We start from the raw sequence: 25,725 nt of genomic DNA on the forward strand, positions 1-25,725 counted from the left end.
TATTTTTTAAAGATGTTATTTATTTATTTGAGAGAGAGCGTGAGTAGGGGGAGGGTGGAGGAACAGGGGTAGTGGACTCCTCGCTGAGTAGGGAGCCTGATGCGGGGCCATGACCCTGAGGTCACGACCGGAGCCCAAGGCAGACGCTTCACCGATGGAGCCACCCCACGCCCCGTGCATCTTTACCTCTACCAGAAATGTAAGAATCATTTGCTTCAACCATTCACCACTTAGCTCTCTGGCAATACTGTCCATGCAGAACACGATTACAGTCCAAGAATTTCACAAAAAGTTCTCCAAGCAGGCAAAACAGATATCATTAAATTCACACGTGAGAGCTCATGAGGCCAAAGTTCTTAGTCTTCACATAATCAACGTCTCCCACTTAATGTCAGTAATTCATTACTGGAAATCAGATGTTCTATATAAACAAAGCTGATGGGAAGGCTATCGCTCATTATTTTAAATGGGAAAAATTATAACGTGTTACACATCAGCCCTAAGCCTCCAACAAATTTCTTCAAAGGTAATGAAAACAGTAAAATGTGTATAGTACATGTTATGATGTAAAGTGACTAAACTAGGTTTGCTGATCATCATAGTTTTTTTTTTTTTTAATTTATGATAGTCACAGAGAGAGAGAGAGAGAGAGGCAGAGACACAGGCAGAGGGAGAAGCAGGCTCCATGCAGGGAGCCCGAGGCGGGACTCGATCCCGGGTCTCCAGGATCAGGCCCTGGGCTGAAGGCGGCGCTAAACCGCTGAGCCACCCGGGCTGCCCAAATTATTTTTATATATAAATGTATATGTATATATGTTCTATGAAGTTGGATATCAAAAACTAAGAGAGAACTCTACAAGAAAAATGTTAACTGGGGACGTGTTCGTGGCATACATCTAGTGGTACGCCGGCGTCTGCTTAGAGTGGTTCACAAGAACCAACTGTTAAATTTTCAGGAATTTAGCAAAGTGACTGATACCACATTGGTAGCTTAAAATTGGCCATGGTGGGACTATTTATACCACAAAAGTAGGCAAATGATAATCAGGGACTCCTCCCATTCCCATGAGAGCTGGTTGCTGAGCATTGACCAGCTGAGTTACCACTAAGACAGTCTATACAGTATTTCATCAAATGTAATAAGCGGGAACCCTGGGTGGCGCAGCGGTTTAGCGCCTGCCTTTGGCCCAGGGCGCGATCCTGGAGACCTGGGATCAAATCCCACGTCGGGCTCCTGGTGCATGGAGCCTGCTTCTCCCTCTGCCTATGTCTCTGCCTCTCTCTCTCTCTCTCTCTGTGTGTGACTATCATAAAAAAAAAAAAAATTAAAAAAAATGTAATAAGCTACCACTGGTTGTTGGGTGGATTCCAGGATTGTTGTAAGGATATGCTAGGTTATGTCATAGTAAAAATAATCCCCAAACATCACTGGCTTACACAATGAAAGTTTATTTCATGCTACAATGAGGGTCGCTCATAAGCAGATCAAGTCTCCATCACCTCCGTAAGAGGCTTCAGGGTTTACTGTGCATAGAGAGAAATCATTTGAAAGTCAAGACCTGGTTTTTATATGCTCTGCTACCGAAATAACACAGGTCACTTTCTACTCATATCCCTCTGGCCAGATCTAGTCACATGCCACAACCACCTTTAAAAAGCACCTGGAAGTATAGGGAACAGATTACTTCAGCCCCCTCCCGCCCCGGGACAAGTCATATACACCATGACATTATACGTTTCTGAGGGAAAAAACCTAGCAGCAATCAAACTATGACTTAAGGTTTTTCTTTTAACACAGAATGAGTTACTTGGACATAGATTTTTAAAAATCATTTATCAGGTAGCCTGGGTGGCTCAGCGGTTTAGCGCTGCCTTCGGCCCAGGGCGTGATCCTGGAGACCCGGGATCGAATCCTGCGTCGGGCTCCCTGCATGGAGCCTGCTGCTCCCTCTGCTGTGTCTCTGCCTCTCTTTCTGTGTCTCTCATGGATAAATAAATAAAATCTTTTAAAAAATCATTTATCATGCATAAAGGGTAAATCATTCAAAACAAATTGGAGTCTCTTAAATATTATTTATTTATTTATTTATTTATTTATTTATTTATTTTAAAGATTTTATTTGTTTGAAAGAGAGCGAGAGCAAGAGAGAGAACATGACAGGCAGGGGAGGGGAGCAGAGGGAAAGGGAGGAGCAGACTCCCCAGTGAGGAGGGAGCCCGGCTCGGCTTGGGGCTCCATCCCAGGACCCTAGGTCATGACCCGAGCTGAAGGCAGATTTAACCAATTGAGCCACCCAGGCGCCCCGAAAACTTCTGCACATTTAGAAGCTGGCTCTTCTGAAGCACTTTGGATTCAGAGTCCTTGGTATCTCTATAGAGTATTAAACACTGTCACCAAGAACACAAATGAGGTGGCATTTCTTAAAAGAGTGCTCTATTCCTGTCCCTAATACTTGTTTGCAAACCACTGGCACCAATTATGCAAGTTTTAATTCTGGAACTTTATGGATCCTACTGGAAGTTGTTCATGGAAGTTTTCAGACAACAGGTTTATACTCCCACCTTAAATATCCTCAAATGACCTGTTGTCTGGAGCTTTGTCGTCCGGGTCAGCCTTGACAGGAACAACCGAGTCACTGTACTTCCAGCAAGCTTAGTTTTAGTCGACTAATTTCTCATGGATGCAGGCAATTGTGTCACGAATGCTGCTTGGCTGAGTGTGATTGTGAGAAGCTGTGGGTTGTAAGATGTGTCCTGATTTCAGAGATGTTGAAATATGAAAAATAAGATAAACAAAATAAGTACATTTTAGAATCTATTAAATATCATACTTAGCTAAGGGGAGCTTGGACTAAAATTCAGCCTTAAAGATTTTTGAAAACTCGATGAGCAGAAAGAAGGAGAAAAGCTCAGTGAGTTCAAAGCTTTAAGAGTTTTTTTTTTCCTCTCAAGAGATGGCAGCTGGAATTCACTTCAGGGCAGAATGTTATTTTATTTGGAGAAAATAGTCAGAATGAGTCGTTTAGATGTTCAAACTTAAGCGAAGGCCTTGTTTTAAATTGGTGACTCTGAGTCGCTAAATATCTCTATATTCTAACTCAACGGCAAATGCCTGTTTTGTAATCTGCAGAACTGCATCTCTGCACCCTCGATTTCCCTTAGGTAAGCGTTTTCTTTAAAACATGGATTTAGACGATATTGAGCCTGAGAAGCATCACTTATTCACTTAGAGATTCGTGTGCATTCTTGTTCAGGAGCAAAATCTGGAGACTGCACGAAGGATGAGCATGCAAGACCTCGCGCGAGGACACAGACCACACAGAGGAGCTCGGCCCGACTGTTGAGGCCTGTGGGCAATATAAGGTTGAGTGATCCAGAATGTACTGAAGGTGCACCACCGTTTTGATGCATCACCCTACTGGGAACCACGGGACAAGCTCTGCTGCTCCGTCGTCTTAGGGAAAGCAGCAAGATACTGGGAACAAGAAGTGATGACTGGAGAAGTTGGCCTTGAACCGGAGGGAGGAAACATCTCCTTCCCATCTCTGGAGCTTGCCCGGGCTTGTGACTGGAGCTGTGGAGATCTCTGTCCTGCCTCTACCTGCAGCTGGGGTGAGCTGGGCGGGGTTGGGAACAAAAGAGGCATAAACTCAGAATGGGTCTGGGTCCCCCCTGGCTTCAGGGGTCCCCCCTGTGCTTCTCTTCTGTTACTCCAACCTTCGGTCAAGCTTGTTAATAGTACAGCCTGGTCTCCAGCTGAGATGACAGGCTGCGGACCAGAGTGGGGCACTTTCCTCCGAAGTCAAAGAGGCGAGAGCAGCAGATTAGGAACAAAAGGGTTCTCCGCGGAAGCCCACTCACAGTCGTGGGAACAGAAGCCTGGAGTACAGGGAAGAAGATCGAAGATGCTAAAGTAAAGCACGAATACTCAAAGAAGTGCAAGGAATGAACACGATCGCTCCGAAGGACCGGTTACAGGAAAACAGTGCAGCCCATCCCATCGGACGCCCTGGCTCCTGAGGTATCCGCGTCTCACAGCCCAGGACGATATTGTGTGTTGGACGTGAAAACTCCAAGTTCTCAAATTAAGAGGTTAAGTTTGGCAAGCTCCATGTAAGATCACATCACGGTTCATGCCACCATCGAGAGAGACTTTTACACAATTTGTTAATGCAAAGAATATACTTAGGATATAGTAGCTTAACGCTCAGCTACTTGGAAAACTTGGGTGTTATGGATGTTGACTTTCTTGAGAAACCTGGACAGTCAGAGACTCGCTTATTCAATTCGTGGCAATGGCTCTGTAGGACATCAGTATTTTCCCTGAAAGCATTTGGAGACGTTCCCTGTGTGTTTCTAACAATGCTCTAACAGCTCATATGAATCTAACAAGCATGAATTTATCTGAATCTTTCTTTATCCTATTTATATTTGTGGACTACGCAACATCTTGAGGATAATGAGTTCCATATGTTTACTACCCACTGTATAAAGTAATGCCATCTTTTATTTATCTTTAAACTACTTTCATAGAATTTCAATGGGTGCCCTTGAGTTTTAGCATTCCAGGATTTGAGGATGTTCTCCTTCCAGGGCCACAGCTCGCACAAATGGGGCTCTACGCAGATAAGAAAAAAGCGCCCCCTGTGGTGCTCAGTTTGGGAATGGGTGCGAATGGGTGCGAATGGGTGCGAATGGGTGCTCTGTCTTTTGGCTCCGTGTGGCCTCAGTCCAGGTTCATGGTTCAGTGAGTAGAACATGGCGGGCTTCAGGGCCAGTGTGGCCACCACCCGGCCCTCCTCCTCCCCACACGGCCGGGGCCCTGGCAACACCCGGCAGCACTGGGCCTCCCCACACACATCCTCTAAGGGGTTGGCAGATTTGGGTAATAACCTCTCAGATGCTACCTTCCTTCCTGAGTACCTTCAGATGCTACTCAGAGGTATCTTGGTCTTCTCGTTTGCTCCCATGTCAGAGCTATTGACCCCGCTCAACTTTTCTTGGGATTGGGTCTCCAGTTGAGGAGCAGCACAGGCACTTCCCGCCTTCCCCTGGGGACCCCCTGGATCAGGTGAGAGTCGCAGGCTGGGCGCTGGGGTCGCTACAAGACAAAGGCCGGAGGAATAAGTCAATACAAATTCCATTTCCAGGGCACCTGCGTGGCTCAGGTGGTCACACATCTGTCCTCAGCTCAGGTCATGATCCCAGGGTCCCGAGACTGAGTCCTGCATTGGGCTCCCTCACTGGGGAGCCTGCTTCTCCCTCTACCCCTCACCTCTCCTTGTGATCTCTCTCTATCTCTATCTCTCAAATAAAGAAATAAAATCTTTTTTAAAGACCCAAAAAATTCTACTTCTAGGGTTTCATATGGATAATTCAGAGATGATCATCTCATAATCATAGTTTAGATTAATTTGCCCTCACTGTCTGCTTGTTGCCCATATAGAGAGTTCCTGGAGACTTTTCCATTCCTTTTTTGGCGATGAGGTCTCTCCTCACTTCATCTGTATCAGCCCAGAGCTGTGCCACCTGTATCTGTCACTTTTTCAGATTTCATTCTCTATTTCCTTTCCAAAAATATATTCAAGTCCTAAGTAATACAAGAATTAGTAATAAGGATAATACAGCTTAAAAAAAAAACCTCAAAACTGAAGACCATGAGTTTATTTCCCTTCTCCTTCAAACAAACAACCTCTTTAGACCAGTCGTCCAGTGCTTGACACTTGGTTGACACTCAATAAAAGAATGAATGACTAGATTCCCCTTAAAGTCAGTTTTGTGTTGGTTTCATTTGTTGTTCTATAGAAGCAACCTCTGCTGTCCACACTGGCAAGGCCCTCACTCCTTGTTCTACTCAGCGAACACTGGAACTTCAGTGACGCATGAGTTATGTAATTAAATCCTTCTAGTATGTTGGATATAGCACTTAGTCATCCAGTGAAATTTAATTTTCTAGCTTTCTTTCATTCCAGGTCTTCGTTCCCATATTTAAAATATATCACGCATTTCTAAAACTAACATTTCCATTTCAATTGTATCTGTAGATTAAATGCTTACCTATTTTCCCCACTTCTACTACAGAAGAGGTTTTCTGGGGAGAAACTTTTTTTTTTTTTTAAGATTTTATTTATTTATTAATGAGAGACACACAGAGCGAGAGGCAGAGACCCAGACAGAAGGAGAAGCAGGCTCCCTGCGGGGAGTCTATGCGGGACTTGATCCTGGGACCCCAGGGTCACACCCTGGGCCAAAGGCAGATGCTCCACCGCGGAGCGCCCCCCCCCCCACCCCGGGCGTCCCAACATGCCTTGATTTCTATTGTCCCTTCTACTCCTGAAATTCTTAGCTTCTTCCTCCTTTTGTGGGGATTTTTATTTTAACTTTTTGTAGCAGCTTGAAAACGCACTTATGTAATCATAAGCTCCCAACACCTCTCCACGTATATCATCCATAGAATGACATAAGCCATGGACTTCCTAGTCACGGGGTGTTTGAGTGTCGTTCCCATAGTGTTTGTTGCTGGAGATTTCTCTATCTGCCCCCTTGGGAGCAAAGCACTCACTTGCCCTTTGTTCCTTGAAAGGATGTTTATATAGCAAAAGCCTGGAAAGTGCGAGGTAGCGGGCATACTCACTGACCATTATGGAAAGTTCCGGCTCCCTGAGCTCAGGGTTCACCTCCTGCAACATAGCCTATTGCATGGGCTGACGTCGCCTCGTCTGTCCTCATCATCCTGTGGGGCTTGGGACTTGAGGAACTGATGCAAAAATGCCAGTGCTCTAGCTGTTGCTTTCGCTGAGCAATGACTCCTTCATCTCTGGTCTTTCTCCTCCATGTGTGACGCGGTGGCACACTAACGTGCTGGCTTGCAAGTAGGGCAAATGCCACACCCCGCGCAGTGCTTGACAGTTTTGGCAAAGCTGGTGGGGGTGCTGACAAAGGTACGGCTTCCTGGAAGAGAACAGAGGAGTGCCTCACAGGATTTGAGGGAAATCCATGGGAATCCCCAGTGAATGGGTTAAATGTTATGGCCAACTAGGAAGCAACTGTCTGTGTTTGTGTCTGATAATAACAAGGAATGAGCAAGGTGGCTGCAGGCTAAGTACCAGCAGGTAGTCTCAGAGACCATTTCCTGTCTAGTGCCTGCTTGCTGCTACCTCGCCTCTGGAGGGGGACACTTGCTCATCAATGGAGGTGCTAACCCCAGCCTCCTCCACTTGAACAGACAGTACTAAGATTTATCCTGGGTGGGCAGATGCCACCCCCTTGCAGACAAGCTACCTGGACATATATCCACACAGAGCATGAGAGGAAGGGAATTTGCTACGACCATGGGCAAAAACCAGACAAGCCATTAGAGCCACGCCTGGTCACTCGGGGGATGAGGGCTCGGGTTTGTAATGGTTATCAAGGGAGAATGTGACAGCTGTGCCTTCCTATAGCTCAAACCCTCATGCAATCTATAATGCTAAATCTAGACCCATGTGGAGATGACAATAGAAGGCCTCAGAATCTTTTTGCATTCAATCCTGGCTACTACAAGGGAACCTTGGCCTTCTTCGGGAGGTTTCTCTGAGACAGGAAAACACTTGTGGAAAACCACTTATGAAACACTGACTAGAATCCAGGCTCTTATTACTTTGGGTTGGGTTTATAATGTTGATGAATGAGAATGAGAAAATGATCTCTCTCTACCCTCTCTGACCTCAGCCACACTAAGGAGAAACCATTAGGGGTGAGGGCTGATGTTTTCTTATCCCACAAAGGAGGATTAAAGGCCATACACATCCATTTCAGTAAACCGGGGAACCTTGGAGTGAATTAAAACTTTTATGGCTCTGTTGGATACGAAAGCCTAAGTCACTATCCTACCTGCATGGGTGGAAGGAAAAGGCAAGCAGACTCACCTAATGGAGTTTGGATAGGGTTCCCAGTGGGGAAAGAAGACTAGCCTAATTTTGTGGTGGGGCCCTTTGAGCCAATTTAGTGTACTGTTGTTGCTGCTTCCCCATCTTAACGTCAAGAAGAATTGATGCTTGTACTTCTCTGTTCCCTAAGTCCTGAGAGAGGATTTTCCCCAACTGAGAAGAACCACGTGTAGAGAATGCTAATGTGACCCACAAGCATTTTCAGCGATGCCTAGGGAATTTAGGTACCCCTGGAGGAGCACTAAAAACATACTGGAGGCCTTGTCATGAGAATGAGACTGATCTTGCTCTTCGAGGGCCGGTGGCAAGATGGGCCACGTCTGTGAAGTGGGTTCAGCTGCAGTCACAGCAAATGGTACAGCTGGTGTAGTGGAAGCAACAACTGAATTCAGTTGCCCGCACGTGTGTCAGCATTTAGTGAGCGCCTCTACCCTCTGACGCCCTAGGCTAACGCCCTAGGCTTTCATTATATAATGTTCTGTCAACTGGCAAGTCAGATGGTTCAGTTCAACCACTGTGACTGCGGTATTATCATATCTCCATTATCAGAGGTTGAAAACCCTGACAAAATTCAGGGGCCTGCTGACTAAGTAGTTTCTTGAAACTGTGTGGGTGGATTCACATACTCAATTTTTCTGTCAGTCAAGGAAAAACTGCTATCTCTTTGACAACCTACCACCCGAAAGGATACCTGTATTGGATACTTTGAGCATTGGAGACAGCTGTGCTGCGTTTGGGGATTCTATTTGATTCTTCACACGGGCTAACTTGCAAACCAACATCCTTCGAGTGGGGCCCGGATGAACAGGCCGCATCTGCAGCCACCTGGAGAGTCATAACACATTCTCTCAGTTGGGAACCCATAACTCTAATGACCCCTCTGAGTTACAAGTCGCTGTGACTGACAAATTTGTTAACTAGAGCCTCTAGCAAGAGGAGGCAGCCTCCACCCAGAGATGCTCCTTTAGGGTTTTAAAGTCATTACCTTCATGATACGATGATCAGGAAAACTCCCTTTAACAAATACCTACCAGCTTGCTACTGTGCTCTTATCAAAACTGAATGTCTGACCCATGGAGCCTTGTGATTCTCTGACATGAAAGTCCTAGTTTGGGGTGAGTCAACTCAGATTCAGTGATTAACAAAGGGGACAGGCCCAACAAGCCTCACTTGTCATGTGAAAATGGTATATTCAGGAGCATGACCAGCTTGGCCTCAACAGCTTCTAGGCTTTTACATATAAAAGTGCCTACTGTTTTGGGGGAAACTGTCCCCTACTAGGCCAGCTGAGGCAAAGTCATTGGCTCTACAGGGCCTTAATTCACAGCAGTTTCCCTCAATGCCTGGACTTGATGATGTCATTAGGCTGTAACCCGGTGTTGTTCACAGGACCGCCATGGTTGTTCATTTTCAGTGCCAGTGGTGCAAACCCAAAATAAATGGAGTTGCTCTACTCGTTGGGCTGAACTCAAGACTGTTCTTATAGCTCTGGACAATACTATCCCAGAAGAACTTTGCTATATTATTTATTTATTATTTATTCTTGGGCCATTGTCAATGGTTTAGCTATTCGATATGCCACTTAGAAGCTAAAGACTGGTAGATTAAAAACACCCCTCTTTGGGGCTGCAAACTGTGGAAATAGACTGGCTGCTGATAGAACTGTCTGGATTAAGCTCAGGCTAAGAGTCTGTTCTCTGCTGAGACTGAATGGATTCAAGTTGCTAAGGCTGTACTGCCCAGATTTCTACTATTCCTGCCTGGACCTGGACCCATCACCACACTAGACAGGGACGCACATCTACTCTCACAGAGGGGCATAAATTAAAGACCTAGGTCTGATGCAGAGGCTACAGCTGCATGCCAGACTTGGAACTCCTGCCAAAAGTTGACTCATTTGTCTTGTAATGAGGGAGGGCACACACCTGGGGCATCAACCCCACCCACATCTGGTAGAATGACTACATTTGACCTTTCATTTCCTCTCAGACCTATCCATAGAACCTTGCTTCTATGACAATTTTGCAGTCGATGGTGGGTGGTGTTTCTGTTCTAGTCTGGTCAACCAATTCTGGCCACACTGCTATGACCCCTGAAACCAATTCATGTCAAGTTTTTGAGTGTCTGGACCATTTGCTGTCTGACAATGGTGTGCCTTTTTATCACAAGCCATTCAACGGTGAGCTGATAGTCAAGGCATGCGATGGGCCTTCCATGCTCTCTGCCATCTTGCGTCTGGTATTGTTGAACCCTGGAATGGCCTCAATAACTGGCTCACTAATACCTCCGACTCTACCTCCTTCATCTCCTCCCAGTCCCCACACATTAGTGAGACAATTTGATCACTGAACACAACTCTCCCTGGAAGGAGATCATTTTCTCTCAGCTGCTTCCTGGGTAATGATTAGGATGCAAGGGGTAGGAAGTTATATAGTCCTAATATGAAAATTTAGGACTCTACTCTGGACATTCCTAGTTAAGATACTTTTACTTTTCTCCTAATGGCAACTCCAGGTCAGCCTGGTTGGTTTACCTACCCTTGCTATAAATGATAAACTGTCTTTTGTCTCTTATTTCTTATTTTCTCATTTCTTCTACTAGAATAAACATAATTATGGTAGGCTAACTTGTTGGCTTGCAAGTAGGGTACAGTATCAGACTATTCATCGTTCTTGACACTATCCCTACCTTGAACAGCAGTCTGCATTGTAAAACAACACTCACAGCACAGAACTCTAAAGAAATAATGCTTGCTTTTTACCTTTCTGCCTTGCGTTGTCAAACTGATAGTGATAACTGTTAAATGCTCTTATGGACTCAGCAAGATTCTGCTAAGAACATTTTGACAAAAAAAAAATGGAAACAAGTAGGATTCGGGGACTATTTGTTTCCTTTATATTATCACGCAGGGGAAAAAAACTGTGTCTTTTCTTTGCCAGTTGCCATCATATTTATCGAGTGCAAGGTATGATTATCTACGTGAGAGTGTGCTTCTTAATGACCTTTCCTCAGTGGTGACACAACGCGTACAACAAAGAATCTAATTGCAGTAAAGATTGTACGCGGCTCAGATCGGGGTTGCCTAATTGAATCTTTAATATCGGTGCTGATAGCCATGAGTATGTTTAAAGAATTTGTTGTGAAAGCTCCTCTTATGTTTACTATTGTGATTCAGCCTCCACGCTGTGAGATTAGGGTTCAGGAGGTTCCCGATACAGTAGGGATAATGCTAGCTCACGCCGGGTGCGTGTGTGCACACGTACTGCCCCTCAGAACACTTTGATGCACTCAAACCCAGGAAAAGTGAAAGGGCTGTTCTCTCATTTACTAAGAAAGGCTTCTGCAGTCACCATAAAGCACAACCTCAAAAGGGCTTTATGTTGGCATGTGACAGCTGCGATGCAGAGCGCTCCACATGGTTTCAGACATGTGTGATAGCTGTTGCTCACGGAAACTTCATGAAGCTTAGGGGTCTGGACACTGAAGATGGTGCAGAGATGGCCTTGGAAATGATCATGAGCAAATGGACTGCGGTACGTTACTGCTGCGGGGGATTTGTGCCTGATTCGAGAAACATTTACCGAGTGCCCGCTGCGTGCGGGTGTTGTACTAGACAAAGAGTGCACGGACACCAGTGTCTGTCCACGGAAAGCTGTCAGTCTGGTGGAGGCGCCATGAAAAGGCCTCTGCATCAGGAATTTAGGTGTAGATGTGTATGTGACACAGAGGGACCCAGAGGAGGAAAGGATTAATTCTGCCCGGGAAGAGAATGAGAAAGCGGAGAGAGGAAAGTGGTTTTGAGGAAAGTGGTCCCCGCTGTGTTGGGGGGCACCTGGCACCCCGCCCTGGGCCTGGATCCCTCGGAGGTGCAGCCAGGACGGGGCACTGGGCTGGGGGTCGCTCGGCCCTGGGGTGAACTTCAGCTCCACCCATCGCTAACCACTTGCTAGTTCTGTGGCTGAGCAAGAAGCTTAACTTTGCCAAATCTGGGGTACTGTCAAAATAGGGATGATAGTATTAATACACTTTTTGTGGTGTTGGTGGTGGAGGTGAGGTCCGGAGCTGACAGCCAAGAAAGAATTCTTTAGCCGTCTTTGGTGCAAAAAAGGGGATTTCATTAAAGCCTGGGGACAGGACCCAAGGGCAGAAAGAGCCGCTGCCCCGGGGGGGAGAGGGATGGTTGGTTCTCTACCTGGGAGCTGCGGGAGGTGGGAGTCTTTCTCCCACCTCCCGCAGCAAGCAGGTAGAGAACCTGCCCAAGAGGTAGAGAACGTGTCCAAGAGGACCTTCACGTGCTAAAGCCGCGCAGGATACTGGAGGCCTGGCTGTGTCGACCCAGGGTTGTTTTCCCTTCTAATGAGGCGTTAACTTTGAGCCGGTTGGGAGTTGCCCGAGGACTGTCACAGTATCTGCCCTGCCTGGGAGTCTGAGTCCTGGAGGGGACGGTGGTGTGGTGTCAGCTTGTGCTTTGTCCTCAGCTTGCCTCCTGCTCCCTCACCAGGATCCCACACTGAATTAGGATCAAAGGAGAAAAGCAATCTACAGTGTCCACAGAGTTAGTCTCCCTTCCCTCTCACTTTCAGGCCTTAGTCCCGCAGCAAGTGCTGTGGAAAAGCCCAATTACCAGTTCACCGGGAGTGATCACATGGTCGTTCTCGCAGGGACTTGCGGCAGATTCCAGAGTATCTTGGAGTTTGAAAACCAAATAACTGGGATGCTTGGGTGGCTCAGCGGTTGAGCATCTGCCTTCGGCTCAGGGCGCGATCCCATGGGCTCAGGGCGTGACCCCGGGGTCCTGGGATCGAGTCCCGCATCGGGCTCCCTGCATGGAGCCTGCTTCTCCCTCTGCCTGTGTCTCTGCCTCTCTCTCTGTGTCTCTCATGAATAAATAAATAAAATCTTAGAAAAAAAAGAAATAAAACCAAATAATTGAATATAAGAAGATGAGAAACAACAATAACAATACTTTTTACAGGTTACTTTACATAATTCTCTTTCGTAATTCTCTAAACAACCGTGTAAGGGAGGTCGTGTTTCCCCCGTATTGGAGATTGTTCTCTTACCCACTTTAATATTTAATATTTAGTCTTACTTAATTCACTTTGTTTTGTGTATGCGTTACCCTTCAAAAGCTTGAGATAGGCTTTTTTTTTTTTTTTAAATTAGTAAGGGTCCCAAATGGCGGTACCCAGCCAGCAGATGAGGATAGCTGACTGGAGCCACTCAGTACACACAGAACAAGGCCTCATGTATGAATTTGCTCAATTGGCTGAGAGTTTGGTGCATTTTCTATGTATGTGTAGTATATACATACTTCTTCATTAAGAGTAATGATTAATTTACATCAAAATGAACGTTTCTTTAAACTAATGGGAAAAGAAAACAAATCTATGTTACCTTTTGGTTTCTTTTTTATCAGCATATCACAAACTTAATGTTATGCAGAGCTCACAACTGGAATGTTCCTTTATCTCTCACCCGGAATCTTAGCTGGAGGTCAGAACTCTCCCAAGGGTTGGGTATGGCCCAGGGCTTTGGAGTAGATTTACAGTGTCAAAATAATTTTTCTGTCAGTTGGCTATGCTCTTTTCCTATATCAGACGAGAGGGCACCGAAGAGAAGACGTTAGCTTATCTTTTTAAAACCCCTGATCAACCCCAAAGTCATCTGCATGCCCTGGTTCTTCCTCTGCTGTCAGTCTGCTTTTGGCTTTCCCAGAGCTCCTCATATTACTTAGGGTATGGAATAAGCAGTTCTAACCAAGAGACTCTGAAACAGCATAGTTCTAAAAAAAAGTTTAGTTTTCTCTTGTGATATGGACTAAAGAGGAACACTGAGGCCGGCCAGAGGGCCGTCCCATGAGGTCTTTCAAGGAAGTCTGTCTCCTCATCTCGCTGCTCCACCACGCCCCGGGGGCACGTTCTCATGCCCCGGGGTCAAAGCTGGGTTGCTCCAGGCCTGAGGCTCAGCTGGAGGGAAGAGTAGAGAAAGCCTCAATGGCCTGAATTTAGTCACAAGGTCACTCCCAGTAGCCACGGAGCCGGAGAAATGTGGTTTAGGACCTAGTGGCCGCGTGCCTAGCCAGAGCTCCGAGCTCTGTTATGGTGGCTGCGGGACACTAGCTTAGGGACAGTCCGAAGGTCAGAGTTGAAAGAGGAGCAGCTGCGAGACAGAGCAGGCGGCTCCCCTCCCCTTTTCTGGGTCCCCCAGCTGGACATACTCTTCCATTTTAGTCTTTAGTGCGTGTCCCCCGCTATCGTCCCAGTGGGGCAGCCTCCAGCCGCATCCTCACTAGCGGGCCTCGCTGGCCTCCCTGCCTCTGCGCCTCCTCCTGCAGGCCCACCGTTGACAGCAGTCAGCAGGCTCCCTGTCCCTCCACCTGGAAGCCCCCGCAGCCTCCCCTGCCGAAGCCACCTGCACGGGCTGTGGCCTGGAAGTGTGTGGCCCTGCTGGCTTGGCTCACGTCCTTCTCTGCGCTCTGCCGGGCTCGGCCTCGTAGTCGTGCTGTCCCTTGAATATGCTGAACTTGCTCTCATCTTGTTCTTTCCTTCTTGCTGCTCCTTCTGCTTGAGGCCGGATCTTCATGGAGTCGGCTCCTTCTAAAATTCAGGCTTCAGCCTCTTTAGTGAGATCTTTCCTGAACATTCCAGTGAAAGCCCTCCTGTTGGAGTCACTATCTGTGACATCGCCCCAAATGTCTCCTTTGCAACATGCATCGTAGCCACTATTATTTATTATTTGTTTACATGTTTATAGTATGTTAGCACCAGGACATGGGCCTCTACCTGTTCACCGCTGTGTTCCAGAACTCCTAGCACGTGGCTATGAACACATAGCAGGCAGCCTGCGAATATCTGTTAGCGGACAGGCTTGATTTTTGTAAAATAGTAAAACTATTTATCTAATAGCCATTAGTTAGTACAGATACTTATGCATTGTAAGCATTCAGTAAATTTTTATTAAACGAATAGAGGGCAGCCCCGGTGGCTCAGCGGCTTAGCACTGCCTTCAGCACAGGGCGTGACTCCGGGGTCCCGGGATCAAGTCCCATGTCGGGCTCCCTGCGTGGAGCCTCTTCTCCCTCTGCCTGTGTCTCTGCCTCTCTCTCTCTCTATGTCTCTCATGAATAAATAAATAAAATCTTTAATAAAAATAAAATAAAATAAATGAATAGACCCTAACTACAAATCAAGTGAATCGGAGAGACAAGAAGGGCCATTTGAAAGGCTTTACATAAATATTTTCTTACATAAATATTTTGTTTTTAGTGAATATTTTTCTAAATATTAAAGAATTCAATAAGCTTCAAAAAATATACAGATAAGTATAAAGGAAAGTCTTACCACTGAAAGAAAATCATTGTTAACACCTTGGTAAATACTTACAAAGACTTTATTCCTATATGCGTGTACACACACAATTTTTAAAGATTGGTATACCATATACCAGCATATCTTTTCACTTTACTATACTTCTCAGCTATTACATTTTTTACAAATTCAAGGTTTGTGGCAACCCTGCATTGAGCAAGTCTATTGCCACCATTTTTCCAATAGCATTTGTTCACTTTATGTCCTCGTCACATCTTGGTAACTCTTGGAATATTTCAAACATTTTCATTAACTATAACAAGTATATGTCATGGTGGTCTGTGACCAATGATCTTTGATGTTACTATTATAATTCTTTTGGGGCACCATGAGCCATGCCTGTACGATAATGAACTTAACTGATGAATGTTGTGTGTGTTCTGACCGTTCCACTGACCAGCCGTTGCCCCCTCTCCTCGGCCAGGCTGCCCTACTCCCTGAGGCACAACAATACTGAAATCAGGCCAATCGATAACCCCATAGTGGCCTCTAAGTATTTAATTGAAAGGAAGAGTTGCACATTTCTCACTTTATATCAAAAGCTAGAAATTATTAGTCTTAATGAGGAAACTTAACAACAGAAGCTTAATGCCAAAAGCTGAGATAGGCTGAAAGCTAGGCCTCGTGTGCCAGTTGGCCAGGTTGTGAATGCAAAGGAAAAGTTCTTGAAGGAAATTAAAAGTGCCACTCCTGTGAACACATGAATAAGAAAGTGAAAGGGCCTTATTGCTAATATGGAAAAAGTTTTAGTGGTTTAGATGGAAGATCAAACCAGCCACAACACTCCCTTGAGCCAAAGCCTAATCAGGAGCAAGGCTCTAACTCTTTTCAATTCTATGAAGCCTGGGACAGGTGAGGAAGCTGCAAAAGAAAAGTTTGAAGCTAGCTCAGGTTGGTTCATGAGGTTTCAGGAAAGAAGCCACCTCCATAACATAAAAGGGCAAGGAAACAGCAAGTACTGATGTAGAAGTTGTGGCAAGTTATCCAGAAGATCCAGCTAAGATAACTGATAGAGGTGGTTACACTAAGCAACAGATTTTTTATGTAAACCGAACAGCCTTACGTTGGAGGAAGATGCCATCTGGGACTCGCATAGCCAGAGAAGAGAAGTCAGTGCTTGCCTTCAAAGGACAAAGGACAGGCTGACTGACTCTTGTTAGGGCTGTTGCAGCCGGTGACTTTAGGTTGACGCTGATGCTCACTGACCATACTGAAAATCCTAGGGCCATTAAGAACTACGCTAAATCTACTCTGTGTGCTCTATAATGGAACAACAGAGCCTGGATGTGGACACATCTGTTTACAACATAATTTACTGAATATTTTAAGCCCACTGTTGAGACCTACAGCTCAGAAAAAGATTCCTCTCCAAACCATTCTACTCATTAAAAATGTACCTGCTCACCCAAGAGCTAGGATAGGATGTACAACGAGATTAATGTTGCTCTCATGAGCCTGTTAACACAACTCCCATTCTTCATCCCACGGACCAAGGAGTAATTTCAACTTTCGAGTCTTATTATTTAAGAAATACATTTCATAAAGTTATAGCTACCATCGATAGTGATTCCTCTGATGGATCTGGGCAAAGTAAATTGAAAACTTTCTGGAAAGGATTCACCATCCTAGATGCCAGTAAGCACATTCATGATTCATGAGAAGTCAAAATATCAATATTAATAGGAGTTTAGAAGAAGTTGATTCCAACCCTCATGGGTGACTTTGAGGGGTTCAAGACCTGAGTTGAGAGAGTAACTGCAGATATGGTGGGAATACCAAAAGAACTGGAATCAGAGGTGAAGCCTGAAGATGGGATTGAATTGCTGCAATCTCATGATAAAACTTTATCGGATGAGGAGTTGCTTCTTATGAGCAAAGAGAGTAATTTTTGAGATAGAATCTACTCCTGGTGAAGATACTATAAAGGTTGTTGAGATGACAACAAAAGATTGAAAATACTCCATAAACTTAGTTGATAAAGCAGCGGTAGGGTTTGAGATGAATAACTCCAATTTGGAAGAAAGTTCTACTGTGGATACTGTGGATAAAAATGCTGTAAAACCACATCATAGGCTACAGAGAAATTGTGCATGAGAGGAAGAGTTGATCAATGCATCAAACTTCACTGTTGTCTTATTTTAAGAAATTTCCGGTTACCCCCAACTTCAGCAATCACCACCTTGATGAGCAGTCACCAACCTCAAGGCAAGAACTTCCAACAGCAAAATGGTTGCGACCCACTGAATGCACAGATGATGGGATGGTTGGCATTTTCTAACAATAAAGTATTTCTTTTTAATTTATTTATTTGAGAGAGAGCGCGATTATGAGCAGGGGTAGGGGTGGGACAGAGGGAGAGGGAGAGAAGCAGACTCCCTTAGAGCCCAGGCCAAGCTGGATCCCATGTCCCTAAGATCATGACTTGAGCCAAAATCAAGAGTCAGAAGCTTAACTGACTGAGCCACTCAGGTGTCCTCCAATAAAGTATTTTTTTTAAGTATATATATTGTTTTTTAAGACACAAGGCTATTGCACACTTAAGAGACAACAGTATAGTGTAAACATAACTTATATATATATTTATATATACATATATTTATATATATATATATACACATACACTGGAAAACCAAAAAATTCCATTTGACTTGCTTTATTGCAATAGTTGCTTTATAGAGGTGATCTGGATCCGAACTCATATCTCCAATGTATATTTATATGCAGTTTGTTTATTTTTAGTTGTGAGATGTATTTATTTTATTTTAATTTTGTAATTTAAGTATAGTTAACACACAGTGTTATGTTAGTTTCAGATGTACAAAACAATGATTCAACAATTCTCATCACGTTGAGTGTACTCTCAATCCCCTTTATCAGTGCTTATCACGGTTAAGTATATTGTCAATCCCCTTTATCTATCTCATCCATCCTCCTACCCACCTCCCCTCTGGCAATCACCAATTTGTTCTCTGCTCTTGAGTCTAGGTTTTTGTTTTGTTTTCCTTTGTCTCTGCTTATATGCAATTTAAACAGAAAACTTGCCAATATACTCACAAGAAAGAACGCTTCTTTATTTATTTATTTATTTTTACAATGGATGGGTAATGTGCCCAGGACGTAACAAAGTTTGAGGGAGACACATGTCATACAACATCCAGAACGCCCAATCCTAATGCTTATGAACTACACGAGGTTTCAAAATCATGCTTAAAGTATGAGGATGTACATTAAGATAAATTAGATTGTGTGCTTTAGTTACGTTTCAGGTAGTGATTAGAGAAAGCACAGAGTAAGTTTTGCATGGACATATCTATTAGCTGGTAGACCCAAGCCCCATCCTAGGGGCTTTTTGCAGAGTGGGGAAAATATAATTCTCTAGAAAAGCATTCTGAGATGCTGCTTATTTTTATTTAGATCTAACTCTTCTCTTCCTTTCCACAGAAGAGCATTGATAGCTTTTCTTTTCATCTTTCCTAGCAAAAGTTGGCAAATATCACAGGAAGCAAACTATCAGGATTTATTTTTACTTTTACCACAAACGAATGCATAAGGCAAGCTCCCATGATGGAACTGTGTAGCTAAGGCTATGCTAGCAACATATCAGGGATGCTGTCTTTCTGGGAGGTGACGGAAAGCAAATAGATTTGGAAATCTGGTATACGAATGTCTATGAATATACAAATGACATTCATAGACCCAGAGATACCCATCTACCCATAAGTATATGGAGTTGGCATTGAGTCACTAAGCATAAAAAAATGTTGTGGGTGTTTACATCTTTTTAAAAAAAGGCATTATTTGCATTAAAAATATGTTTCCTAATTTCCAAAATAGTCTGTGTAAGAAGTTGGGAAATTTGGGTGAAAAGATACGAGTGGGGGAAGGAAAGTACTAGGAAAAAATTGGAAACATATGCGTGTGAACATCATGATCTTTCGTGTTTCCAGCTTTTTACGTATGTGGTTCTAGGTCTGACTTTGCCCAGCAACCAGTATGAGTTTGGCCAAGTCACTTCCCCTCCTTGGCCCTTTGTTTTTTTGTCACCAAAACAAAAGAGGAGAGAAAAAAAGCAAGAAGCCAGCCCTAGTGTATCGTGTAGCTCCCCTAAGCAGTACAGGACTGGCACTGGGTGAGCGTTCCCGTGAGTACAGTCATTGCGTTATTTTGCACAGGTGGATTATATGGGTTATGGCGATGTTTTTTTTCTTTTGCCTTTTTGTTTGTTGGTTTGAAGGGTGTTGGTAGGTCGTTTTGCTAAATGGAGCTTCACCTGCCTACCATTTCCCTGTGGCATCTCTACCAACGTGACCGACAGGCCAGGGCTGTCGGTTGTGTCTAAAGCCTCCGATGCTGGCTGAGGTTCTGTTGAGCCCAAGGCCTCCTCACGGGGGTTTACGATAGATGGTCACTGTTCACAAAAGGGGTGGCTGGTGACTTGGCCCCAGAGGCCTGTGGTGAGCTGTGGCCAGCGAGAAGGGGACTAGAAGAGGAAACGGCAGCCGCAGCAGGACTTTGAAGAGCGGAAAGGTACTTGCCATAAAGGACTGTGGTGTGTGAAAGCAAAAGGACGCCCAACTCCGCTAAAGCTTGGGAATACTGAAGACTTCAGTGGCGTCCCCAGACAACTCTTGAGAAGAGCACACGCAACCTGAAAACTTCCTCCTGCCCTGGACAAGGGCTTGGAAAGCGGGAGGGGAGGCCCGCAGCTAACCCAGCAGCCGCGCGGCGGACACTCCTGCGACACGGTTCCACCACCCAGGGCAGGAAGCAAGGCCGCACAGAGGTGACCGCACAGGGCCCAGAGTCCAGGCTGAGGCTCAGCCACAATCCTAAGACCTTAGAATGAAATCAACAATCCCGCTAATTGTTTATCACAATGGTTCCTTTAGAAACTTTACTTGAGGAGTTGGGGTGGAGCAAAGAATAAAAATATCCTTTCTGAGCTTGTCTCACATCTAGTTTGAAAGTAGAATTTCTTTACTGGAACTGCTGATCTGTGGAGCCACCAGTGTACGTGGGTTTCAAAGGGCCCTTAGAGTCCAAGGGCGGGTGTGCTGAGCCGGGGCAGGCCGCGCAGGGCCCCAGCGCCCCGTGTGCATCTCCGGGCCGGCCTCCCTCCGTCTCTATTCGTATTTTGGGTCCGTTAATTCTTTATTCTGGCGCCGGCCCACGTATTGTAGGACATTCAGTTGCATCCCTGGCCCCCCTGCCAGAAGCCAGCACCATTCTCCTCTCGCCTCACCTCCACCCCATCCTCTCCCCACAACCGAAAATGTGGCCCAATGTCTTCTGAGGGACAGAATCTCCCCTGGTTGAAAATCACTGCTTCCGGCTGAGATGAGGAGCTTTAGTGAGGGGGAGCGGAGGACAGAGGTTGAGGAACATGGGGCTTTTCTCCAGGATGCAGGTATTTATTCTCAAAGTTATTTCTATTTACGGAAATTACTCAAAGATGCTTTTCAGGAAGTACTTTGTTTCTATTCAAAATACTTTTTAGGAAGCTGATTTCATTCCAAGCAAGCCAAATATCACAAATATCATTTTAAACTGTGACTTATAACTGCTTTTCTACAGAATGTCTTAAGGGATTCAGGCATTTGCCTTGAAGAATGCTATCGACTCATTCACTGTTTGCCTAACTCGTGGCAGTGCCGGCCTTCCACTTGAAGTAGCATCAAATACTATTTTGCTTTTCCCCCCCAAACTTTGCAAACCACCTTGATACACTGCTGAAAATGCATACTAGCAGAATAAGCTATTTTTTCTGCAATTCTCAAAGAATCCATGTGGTCTACTTTGCTAGGAGAGCAATTATTTTTCATCTGAACCTGAGGCATAGTTACCTAGTTCCACTTTACCATGTTGCCACACAGGCTTAAAATATTTTGCTACCAGCAGAACTGTAGTTTGCATACAACACTGAGCTTACTGGGTGACTTTATGATGGAAGCTCATAGCTGAAGACTGACTACGAATTAATATACCTTAGGGCGAAGCTTAAGGAATGCCTTTATTCAGTGTTTACATCTTTTTAAGACTTATTTATTTATTTGAGAGAGAGAGAGAGAGAGCAGGCAGGGGGCAGGGGGCAGGGCAGAGGGAGAGGGAGAGAGAGAATCCTGAAGCCCAATTCCCACTGAGTGCAGAGCCTGAAGCAGTGCTTGATCCCGAGACCCTGAGATCATGACCCGAGTCAAAATCAAGAGTTGGGTGCTCAACTGACGGAGCCACCCAGGCACCCCTTCCTTCGGTGTTTATAGCTTATCTTGACTTGTATTTTACTCCCAAAGAATAGGAAAATAGAACAAATGGTGAGGGTTTTGTGTGTGTGTGTGTGTGCCTTTGGGTTTTGGTGGTAGCACTCCAGGACTTTCCTTCTACAATTTATTTCAACATGATTTATTGAACACTGACTGTAAGCAAGTCTTTATGCCGATTTTTAGTAATTTTATTTTTGCAGTAAAATCAGATGTATTTCTTTTAAAATTGTGCTGTAATGAGCCTTTTCTCTATCCTTTTGATGTCAGTGAAGATTAACTATGACAAAAGTTAATGTTTTCTCTATCTATAAATGCAAGACTAGAATCAAGGAATAGAAGAAATCTACAAAAGGTAGGTTAGGTTTTTTTTTTTTAACATATAATAAGATTAAAATATGTGGTAAGATTCTGTTTCTTGTCACTTTACTATTTGAAATCAAGTAGACAAAAAAACACTCTCAGACTAGACTTTTATTTTTATCTGGAGAGATGGCAGGCCCAGAACATCACAGTTTGAATACTTGAAACATCTGTAATTTCAGATGAGTTCTGGGAAAAATAAATACTTTCTGGCCTATAAACTGTCTGCCATATTTTTCCATATCTGCTACTGATTTATTATAATATGTTAAATATCAGTAAATAGGAATAGCATAAATATTACTGCATTTAAAGACTTTAGTTCTTACTTGCTTTTAGATTCTGTATCTTTTCTGTTAGGTGCTGGGTCTCTAATTTGGTGCTGGGTCTCTAATTTGGCGCTGATTTACTTGGCTGTGTGGGAGTTATGTAAAATTACCCAACTGATATAAGCCAGGTGTTCACAGCTCTTTATGCATCAGGGACCACACTGGAAGCTTTCCAAGAGTAGGTGTCTGTGACCTACATAGCAGCATGACAAAGATGGCACATGGACCTATTTTCAGTGTCCCTCAGCAAGCTGTCCCCTCAAACTCACTGACCTCCTTGAAGGTCCTCGCTTCCCTAATACCAGTCCCTCTCCCCAACCACTTGGGAGAGCTGTCTTTGGCAACAGTCAGATCCATGGCGCATTCCTGAACCCACACAGAGACTTTGCGGCAGCCCAATGGCTTCCACCCTCTCCCATGGCCCAGCACCATCTTCACACCTCTGCATCCTATACCTCCAGCTGGTCTGAATGGTACAAAGCACCTAGAACCCTAGAAAATTACTCTTCAAAGGCTTCTAACCTCAGCTCTAGATGTCACAGAAAACAATACATTTGCCATCTTTGGCAAAAAAATGTTATTTTAAAAGCACATTCTCTCTTGCTTTTCCTCTCATTCTTTTCTATTTAGGTGCTTTCTAATTCTTGTTCTTTGATTATTCTTTTCAAAGAGGGAGAAGAAATAGGTTAAAAAGCAACCAGAAGATGGAGAAGGAAAAGAGACTCACTAGTGGAGGGTACCTGGGGAGGATTATCAGCATTCGTTTTAGGGCAAGACTGCTGGGGGAACAAAAATTCCCTGCTTGGTATAGGAATGTATGGCAGCAGTCATGGAACCAAGTGGCTAGGACCTGAGCAATGTGTCCCTGGCTCTGCAGAGCAGCCAGCGTTAGTGCTCTCCTGCTGTTCACAGCTCTGGAGTCTTCCTGTGAAAGCTGCTCAGGAATGAGTTGAGGGAATACAAACAACTGTTACTGGTTGGTTGTGTCCCCCCACATCCAGGTAGGTTGAAGTCCTAACCCCCCCCACCTCAGAATCCAATCTTATTTTGGAAATATGGTCATTGCAGACATAATTAGTTAAGATGAGGTCATTCTGCTGAGGCAGGTAATACAATATGATGAGGGTCCTTATAAAAAGGGGAAATTTGGGTGCAGAAGCATACAAGAATCCATGCAAAGATTGGAGGTTTGCTGCCATGAGCCAAGGGACTATCGGAAGCTAGAAGAGAAGCCTGGAACGATTTTTAGTGCCTTCAGAGGGATTAAAGCCCTACCAACAAATAAATACATAAAATCTTTAAAAGGGAGGGGAGAGGTGGTTCCTGGGTGGCTCAGTCAGGTAAGCGTCTGCCTTCAGCTCAGGCCATGATCCCGGGGTCCTGGGATGGAGCCCTGCGTGTGGCTCCAGGCTCAGTGGGGAGCCTGCCTCCTTCTCTCCCTCTGCCTGTCATTCCCCCTGCTTGTGCTCTCTCTTTGTCAAATAAATAAAATCTTTAAAGCCCTACCAACATCTTGATATTGGACTTCCTGTTTCCAGAATTATAAGACAATAGATTCTTGTTGTTCAAGCCGCTCAGTCTGTGGTAATTTGTTAAGACAGGCCAAGCAAACTACTATAATAAGGTGGCAATGATGGAGCTTTCCTGGTCTTGACTAGAATGTCCCTGCAGAGGTGCTGGTTTGATGAAGCAAAGAAGCTAAGCATGGTCTAATCCAAACATCTAAAGGAAACCTGTAAAAAATTTTTTAAAAATCTAAAAAAAGTAAAGGAAACCTATGTTTATCGATAATTGATGTGTATAGATAAGGACTCAGGTATGAATAAAAACACATTGCAACAATTTCTAAGCAATTCCATGAAAATAGTACTTGCTAAAGCTTCCTGTTAACATCACTTACTCACTCGTGGGTTTCCTACATGTCAGAGGAGCTGTACCTCAGCTACAGGATAATTCCAGGAGCTGAGCCTCTAGGCCAACCTCCTTCTGCAATTCAACTCAACCAACATTTATTAACCCAAGTGCCAGGAATTCCAAGCAATGACAGTAGAATAAAACTTCAGACACAATTCTGGCCCTTATGTAGTTTGTTATATAGTAATTAATAACATCAGGCAAATTCTGCAAGAATCTTTCATTTATTTATTTATTTTGAATCTTTCATTTATTAGCCTCTATGGACTTTTCCCACTCACACTCAGGAGTGCCCAAGACTCATAGTCACAGGTGACAGAAACACAACTCAAGCTGGCTTGAAGCAACACACAAATAAAACCCTGAGCAATCCAAAGGTCCAAGTATGATTTGGTTAGTGTATTAGTCAAGGTTCTTCAGGGAAACAGAACCCACACGAGAGAAGGAAGGAGAGAAGGTAGGGGAGAGAGGGAGGGAGGGGAGGAGAAAAAAAACAGAGAGACATAAAAGAGAGAAAAGAGATTGTAAGAAATTTGCTCACACAATTGTGGGGCAATGTGTAGGGCAGACTGACAGGCTAGAAATTTAGGTATGACTTGACATTGCAGTCTTGAGTGTGCATTCTCCAGGGCAGCAGGCTGCAAACTCAGGCAGCGTCTCTGTGCTGTCGTCTTGAGAAGACGTCCTTATTGGAAAACCTGTCTTTGCGCTTAAGGTCTTCAAATGATTCCAGGAGGCTGCCCACATTGTGGAGGGTAACTGCTTTACCCAAACTCCAATTTAAATGTCAATCTCATCAGAAAAGTACCCTTATATACAAACATCGAGATTAGTGTTTGACCAAACGACTGGGCACCACAGCCTAGCCAAGGTGACACAGAGAGTTAGCCACTACAAGCAGTATGGAATCCAGAGAGTGCCCCCAAATCATCAGAAATCCACCCCTCCCCAATTTCCTCGATGAAGACTTTACGTGACCCATCTTCCAGTCCATGCCCTGGTGAACAAACAAGGTGGCTAAGGGAATGCAGTTCCCTTGACTGGGACCTAAAACAGGGGTGGGGGGGTTGTTGGGGGAAGAGGTGGAGGGGAGGTGGGTTGTGTTACTTAAGGGATGTCATGCAGTCATCCAGAGCCTTTCAATTAGAGGGATCCCACCAACCAACAGCAAGAGATAGGGGAGTGTCACTAGGAAAGAAAAGGAAACATTTTGTGCACAACCAGTCCTTGAGTCCTTAAAGGTGGGAAACAGAAGGGTGAAAGGAGAGGTCCTTTGGGGGAAATGAAGGGCTCTTGCTGGAATGTCCTATACGTTCGTGCAGCTGGAGGGTGGCAGTTATGCCAGTGGTCACCAGACCATACACAGCTGATGGGCTTACATCACATTAGCTTGGTTTAAATGACCTCTGAATCTCCTGAAATATTGCTTTGAAGAAAATTTATATTTTCTCATTGACTTAAAGTCAGTAATTTCTGTTCCTCTGAACACGGAATTGCTTTTAATTATAAATGCATGACATTTAAAATTATTTAAATACAAATATTTTTACACCAACGGGTGTGG

At 44.6% G+C, this 25,725-nt stretch overlaps 1 long non-coding RNA gene and 1 other non-coding gene across 3 annotated transcripts; both read right to left on the reverse strand.

Moving 5' to 3' along the window:
* Positions 1 to 1,433: 1,433 nt before the first annotated feature.
* LOC112656603 (uncharacterized) lies at positions 1,434 to 12,819 on the reverse strand. 2 transcript variants are annotated; one of them, XR_003134494.3, is made up of 3 exons: positions 12,553 to 12,819; positions 6,639 to 6,951; positions 1,434 to 5,101 (listed from the first exon to the last, which is right to left on the reverse strand). It is a non-coding gene; the product is annotated as an uncharacterized LOC112656603 (long non-coding RNA). The 2 variants fall into 2 exon arrangements; XR_007408847.1 differs by lacking the exon at positions 12,553 to 12,819 and adding an exon at positions 8,620 to 8,763.
* A 5,570-nt stretch (positions 12,820 to 18,389) lies between these two features.
* LOC112656838 (small nucleolar RNA U13) lies at positions 18,390 to 18,493 on the reverse strand. Its single transcript, XR_003134701.1, has one exon. It is a non-coding gene; the product is annotated as a small nucleolar RNA U13 (small nucleolar RNA).
* Positions 18,494 to 25,725: the final 7,232 nt, after the last annotated feature.

Source organism: Canis lupus, chromosome 37, assembly GCF_003254725.2.
Source record: "Canis lupus dingo isolate Sandy chromosome 37, ASM325472v2, whole genome shotgun sequence".
Taxonomy (NCBI): domain Eukaryota; kingdom Metazoa; phylum Chordata; class Mammalia; order Carnivora; family Canidae; genus Canis; species Canis lupus.